The following is a 6,000-nucleotide window of genomic DNA, read 5'->3' as shown; positions in this document are numbered from 1 at the left end:
GGTTGCCAACTTTATGGCATCATTTTCAAAAACTGAAGTTCATGTTTTCGATCCCTTCCGTACCTGTTTTAAGAATTGCTGCTATCATTTCATTGAGTTTCAATGGAGTGGTGTATATATAAAGTACATTGTATTGATATTGCATTTTATCTGCAAATTAATGGATGGAAGCTCAGAGGGGGAGTGCATGCTATATATGTATGAGGTCCTTTCTCCACTGAGTTGTGTGTGCCAAATTCCACATTTGCACAATTACTACTTTCCAGAATGTTGATATATATATATATTGCAGTATAGAGGGGGCATGGTGGCCAAGTGGTAAGGCGTCGGTCTCGTAATGGAAGACCATGGGTTCAAATCCCATCCGTGCCTTTAAAGAAAAGACATCCAATTCCATGGAAATTTAGATTCTATGGCATATTTATTGCCTTTAAAAAACAAATCCCTCTATTTTGTTATTGACTGTGCGCTAGTTTGTTCCATGTGTAACTCGTCGCCAGAACCACTGGCTCCAGGTCATCTGTAAGTCTAGGCTAGGTAAAGCTCCGCCTTATCAAAGCACTCACAGGCGGCCTAGTCCTCGCACAGCAGTCCCTTCCAGCTGCAGTCAGAGCAGGAGATGTTCACCCCTCCGCGTCCAGACTGCAAATGAATTGCACTGCTTTGCTTTATCTTCGCCAGGTCGCAGTTGTGTATGAGAACTTGTTCTTAACTGGCTTACCTGGTATAATAAAGGTGTCGTTCTTGTAAACCGAAGACCATGGGTTCAAATCCCATCCTTGCCTTTATAGAAAAGACATCCAATTCCATGGAAATTTAGATTCATTGGAGGACTTTGTAGAAAAATCATGTTGTATCAATATTTGAACACAACTATTATTTAAGGGGAAGTATCTCTACGATAGAGCCACTTTACATGTTTGCTGTCCTACAGTATTCCCCAACTTGTCTTTTGAGAGTATTCACTTGTTAAATTAGCTTTTGCACAACTCCCACTTTCCACAATGTTGACATTCTAAGAATGAAAAAGATGTAAAATGTCATCTGTTTTTGTTAACTGAAGCACATGGTTTCAATCCATGTTCGACATTTATGGTAGATAGCTGATATTATGGGAATGTACTTTCATCACAACAGTGTAAAGAAAAGGTCAATTGTCTTGATATGGCCACTGCGACCTGTATGCTCTAGTCGGCTGGCCCTCGCTACATATTCGTCGCCAGAACCACTGGCTATTTTGTTATTGAATATGCGCTTATTTGTTCCATGTGTAACTCGTCGCCAGAACCACTGGCTCCAGGTCATCTGTAAGTCTATGCTAGGTAAAGCTCCGCCTTATCAAAGCACTCACAGGCAGCCTAGTCCTCGCGCAGCAGTCCCTTCCAGCTGCAGTCAGAGCAGGAGATGCCCATCTGCAGTCAGAGCAGGAGATGTTCACCCCTCCGCGTCCAGACTGCAAATGAATTGCACTGCTTTGCGTTTATCTTGGCCAGGTCGCAGTTGTGTATGAGAACTTGTTCTTAACTGGCTTACCTGGTATAATAAAGTTGAAATGTAATAAAATAAGAAACAATTTTTTTGTTCCCAGAAAGGGGGTGTAGCTCAGTGGTAGAGTGCATGCTTTGCATGTATGAGGTCCTAGGTTCAATCCCCAGCTTCTCCATGATTTTTTGCAAAGACCCAACTTCTACTTTCCACAATGTTGAAATTCTAAGCAGGAAACAGAGATGTGCTAAATCATTTTGTCTTTTAATCTGAAGAACATGCGTTCAATCCCTGTTAGTACATTTATAGAACAGAAGTGGCATGGTTGCCAACTTTTATGGCATCATTTTCAAAAACTGAAGTTCATGTTTTCGATCCCTGTCCGTACCTGTTTTAAGAATTGCTGCTATCATTTCATTGTAGTTTCAATGGAGTGGTGTATATATAAAGTACATTGTATTGATATTGCATTTTATCTGCAAATTAAATGGGATGGAAGCTCAGAGGGGGAGTACATGCTATATATGTATGAGGTCCTTTCTCCACTGAGTTTGTGTGCCAAATTCACATTTGCACAATTACTACTTTCCAGAATGTTGATATATATATATATTGCAGTATAGAGGGGCATGGTGGCCAAGTGGTAAGGCGTCGGTCTCGTAAACCGAAGACCATGGGTTCAAATCCCATCCGTGCCTTTATAGAAAAGACATCCAATTCCATGGAAATTTAGATTCTATGGCATATTTATTGCCTTTAAAAAACAAATCCCTACTATTTTGTTATTGACTGTGCGCTAGTTTGTTCCATGTGTAACTCGTCGCCAGAACCACTGGCTCCAGGTCATCTGTAAGTCTAGGCTAGGTAAAGCTCCGCCTTATCAAAGCACTCACAGGCGGCCTAGTCCTCGCACAGCAGTCCCTTCCAGCTGCAGTCAGAGCAGGAGATGTTCACCCCTCCGCGTCCAGACTGCAAATGAATTGCACTGCTTTGCTTTATCTTCGCCAGGTCGCAGTTGTGTATGAGAACTTGTTCTTAACTGGCTTACCTGGTATAATAAAGGTGTCGTTCTTGTAAACCGAAGACCATGGGTTCAAATCCCATCCTTGGCTTTATAGAAAAGACATCCAATTCCATGGAAATTTAGATTCATTGGAGGACTTTGTAGAAAAATCATGTTGTATCAATATTTGAAAACAACTATTATTTTAAGGGGAAGTATCTCTACGATAGAGCCACTTTACATGTTTGCTGTCCTACAGTATTCCCCAACTTGTCTTTTGAGAGTATTCACTTGGTAAATTAGCTTTTGCACAACTCCCACTTTCCACAATGTTGACATTCTAAGAATGAAAAAGATGTAAAATGTCATCTGTTTTTGTTAACTGAAGCACATGGTTTCAATCCATGTTCGACATTTATGGTAGATAGCTGATATTATGGGAATGTACTTTCATCACAACAGTGTAAAGAAAAGGTCAATTGTCTTGATATGGCCACTGCGACCTGTATGCTCTAGTCGGCTGGCCCTCGCTACATATTCGTCGCCAGAACCACTGGCTATTTTGTTATTGAATATGCGCTTATTTGTTCCATGTGTAACTCGTCGCCAGAACCACTGGCTCCAGGTCATCTGTAAGTCTATGCTAGGTAAAGCTCCGCCTTATCAAAGCACTCACAGGCAGCCTAGTCCTCGCGCAGCAGTCCCTTCCAGCTGCAGTCAGAGCAGGAGATGCCCATCTGCAGTCAGAGCAGGAGATGTTCACCCCTCCGCGTCCAGACTGCAAATGAATTGCACTGCTTTGCTTTATCTTGGCCAGGTCGCAGTTGTGTATGAGAACTTGTTCTTAACTGGCTTACCTGGTATAATAAAGTTGAAATGTAATAAAATAAGAAACAATTTTTTTGTTCCCAGAAAGGGGGTGTAGCTCAGTGGTAGAGTGCATGCTTTGCATGTATGAGGTCCTAGGTTCAATCCCCAGCTTCTCCATGATTTTTTGCAAAGACCCAACTTCTACTTTCCACAATGTTGAAATTCTAAGCAGGAAACAGAGATGTGCTAAATCATTTTGTCTTTTAATCTGAAGAACATGCGTTCAATCCCTGTTAGTACATTTATAGAACAGAAGTGGCATGGTTGCCAACTTTTATGGCATCATTTTCAAAAACTGAAGTTCATGTTTTCGATCCCTGTCCGTACCTGTTTTAAGAATTGCTGCTATCATTTCATTGTAGTTTCAATGGAGTGGTGTATATATAAAGTACATTGTATTGATATTGCATTTTATCTGCAAATTAAATGGGATGGAAGCTCAGAGGGGGAGTGCATGCTATATATGTATGAGGTCCTTTCTCCACTGAGTTTGTGTGCCAAATTCACATTTGCACAATTACTACTTTCCAGAATGTTGATATATATATATATATTGCAGTATAGAGGGGCATGGTGGCCAAGTGGTAAGGCGTCGGTCTCGTAAATGGAAGACCATGGGTTCAAATCCCATCCGTGCCTTTAAAGAAAAGACATCCAATTCCATGGAAATTTAGATTCTATGGCATATTTATTGCCTTTAAAAAACAAATCCCTACTATTTTGTTATTGACTGTGCGCTAGTTTGTTCCATGTGTAACTCGTCGCCAGAACCACTGGCTCCAGGTCATCTGTAAGTCTAGGCTAGGTAAAGCTCCGCCTTATCAAAGCACTCACAGGCGGCCTAGTCCTCGCACAGCAGTCCCTTCCAGCTGCAGTCAGAGCAGGAGATGTTCACCCCTCCGCGTCCAGACTGCAAATGAATTGCACTGCTTTGCTTTATCTTCGCCAGGTCGCAGTTGTGTATGAGAACTTGTTCTTAACTGGCTTACCTGGTATAATAAAGGTGTCGTTCTTGTAAACCGAAGACCATGGGTTCAAATCCCATCCTTGCCTTTATAGAAAAGACATCCAATTCCATGGAAATTTAGATTCATTGGAGGACTTTGTAGAAAAATCATGTTGTATCAATATTTGAACACAACTATTATTTTAAGGGGAAGTATCTCTACGATAGAGCCACTTTACATGTTTGCTGTCCTACAGTATTCCCCAACTTGTCTTTTGAGAGTATTCACTTGTTAAATTAGCTTTTGCACAACTCCCACTTTCCACAATGTTGACATTCTAAGAATGAAAAAGATGTAAAATGTCATCTGTTTTTGTTAACTGAAGCACATGGTTTCAATCCATGTTCGACATTTATGGTAGATAGCTGATATTATGGGAATGTACTTTCATCACAACAGTGTAAAGAAAAGGTCAATTGTCTTGATATGGCCACTGCGACCTGTATGCTCTAGTCGGCTGGCCCTCGCTACATATTCGTCGCCAGAACCACTGGCTATTTTGTTATTGAATATGCGCTTATTTGTTCCATGTGTAACTCGTCGCCAGAACCACTGGCTCCAGGTCATCTGTAAGTCTATGCTAGGTAAAGCTCCGCCTTATCAAAGCACTCACAGGCAGCCTAGTCCTCGCGCAGCAGTCCCTTCCAGCTGCAGTCAGAGCAGGAGATGCCCATCTGCAGTCAGAGCAGGAGATGTTCACCCCTCCGCGTCCAGACTGCAAATGAATTGCACTGCTTTGCGTTTATCTTGGCCAGGTCGCAGTTGTGTATGAGAACTTGTTCTTAACTGGCTTACCTGGTATAATAAAGTTGAAATGTAATAAAATAAGAAACAATTTTTTTGTTCCCAGAAAGGGGGTGTAGCTCAGTGGTAGAGTGCATGCTTTGCATGTATGATGTCCTAGGTTCAATCCCCAGCTTCTCCATGATTTTTTGCAAAGACCCAACTTCTACTTTCCACAATGTTGAAATTCTAAGCAGGAAACAGAGATGTGCTAAATCATTTTGTCTTTTAATCTGAAGAACATGCGTTCAATCCCTGTTAGTACATTTATAGAACAGAAGTGGCATGGTTGCCAACTTTTATGGCATCATTTTCAAAAACTGAAGTTCATGTTTTCGATCCCTGTCCGTACCTGTTTTAAGAATTGCTGCTATCATTTCATTGTAGTTTCAATGGAGTGGTGTATATATAAAGTACATTGTATTGATATTGCATTTTATCTGCAAATTAAATGGGATGGAAGCTCAGAGGGGGAGTACATGCTATATATGTATGAGGTCCTTTCTCCACTGAGTTTGTGTGCCAAATTCACATTTGCACAATTACTACTTTCCAGAATGTTGATATATATATATATTGCAGTATAGAGGGGCATGGTGGCCAAGTGGTAAGGCGTCGGTCTCGTAAATGGAAGACCATGGGTTCAAATCCCATCCGTGCCTTTAAAGAAAAGACATCCAATTCCATGGAAATTTAGATTCTATGGCATATTTATTGCCTTTAAAAAACAAATCCCTACTATTTTGTTATTGACTGTGCGCTAGTTTGTTCCATGTGTAACTCGTCGCCAGAACCACTGGCTCCAGGTCATCTGTAAGTCTAGGCTAGGTAAAGCTCCGCCTTATCAAAGCA

At 41.2% G+C, this 6,000-nt stretch overlaps 6 non-coding genes across 6 annotated transcripts; all 6 read left to right on the top strand.

Moving 5' to 3' along the window:
- Positions 1-1,591: 1,591 nt before the first annotated feature.
- Positions 1,592-1,663, top strand: trnaa-ugc (transfer RNA alanine (anticodon UGC)). The gene has a single exon. It is a non-coding gene; the product is annotated as a tRNA-Ala (tRNA).
- A 448-nt stretch (positions 1,664-2,111) lies between these two features.
- trnat-cgu (transfer RNA threonine (anticodon CGU)) lies at positions 2,112-2,183 on the top strand. The gene has a single exon. It is a non-coding gene; the product is annotated as a tRNA-Thr (tRNA).
- Positions 2,184-3,403: 1,220 nt separating this feature from the next.
- trnaa-ugc (transfer RNA alanine (anticodon UGC)) lies at positions 3,404-3,475 on the top strand. Its single transcript has one exon. It is a non-coding gene; the product is annotated as a tRNA-Ala (tRNA).
- Positions 3,476-3,925: 450 nt separating this feature from the next.
- Positions 3,926-3,997, top strand: trnat-cgu (transfer RNA threonine (anticodon CGU)). The gene has a single exon. It is a non-coding gene; the product is annotated as a tRNA-Thr (tRNA).
- A 1,221-nt stretch (positions 3,998-5,218) lies between these two features.
- trnaa-ugc (transfer RNA alanine (anticodon UGC)) lies at positions 5,219-5,290 on the top strand. Its single transcript has one exon. It is a non-coding gene; the product is annotated as a tRNA-Ala (tRNA).
- Positions 5,291-5,738: 448 nt separating this feature from the next.
- On the top strand, positions 5,739-5,810 carry trnat-cgu (transfer RNA threonine (anticodon CGU)). The gene has a single exon. It is a non-coding gene; the product is annotated as a tRNA-Thr (tRNA).
- The last annotated feature ends 190 nt before the right edge of the window (positions 5,811-6,000 follow it).

Source organism: Oncorhynchus kisutch, unplaced genomic scaffold (assembly GCF_002021735.2).
Source record: "Oncorhynchus kisutch isolate 150728-3 unplaced genomic scaffold, Okis_V2 scaffold2305, whole genome shotgun sequence".
Lineage (NCBI taxonomy): Eukaryota > Metazoa > Chordata > Actinopteri > Salmoniformes > Salmonidae > Oncorhynchus > Oncorhynchus kisutch.
The sequence above is the reverse complement of the archived record's forward strand: the minus strand, read 5'-3'. Positions and strand labels throughout refer to the sequence as shown.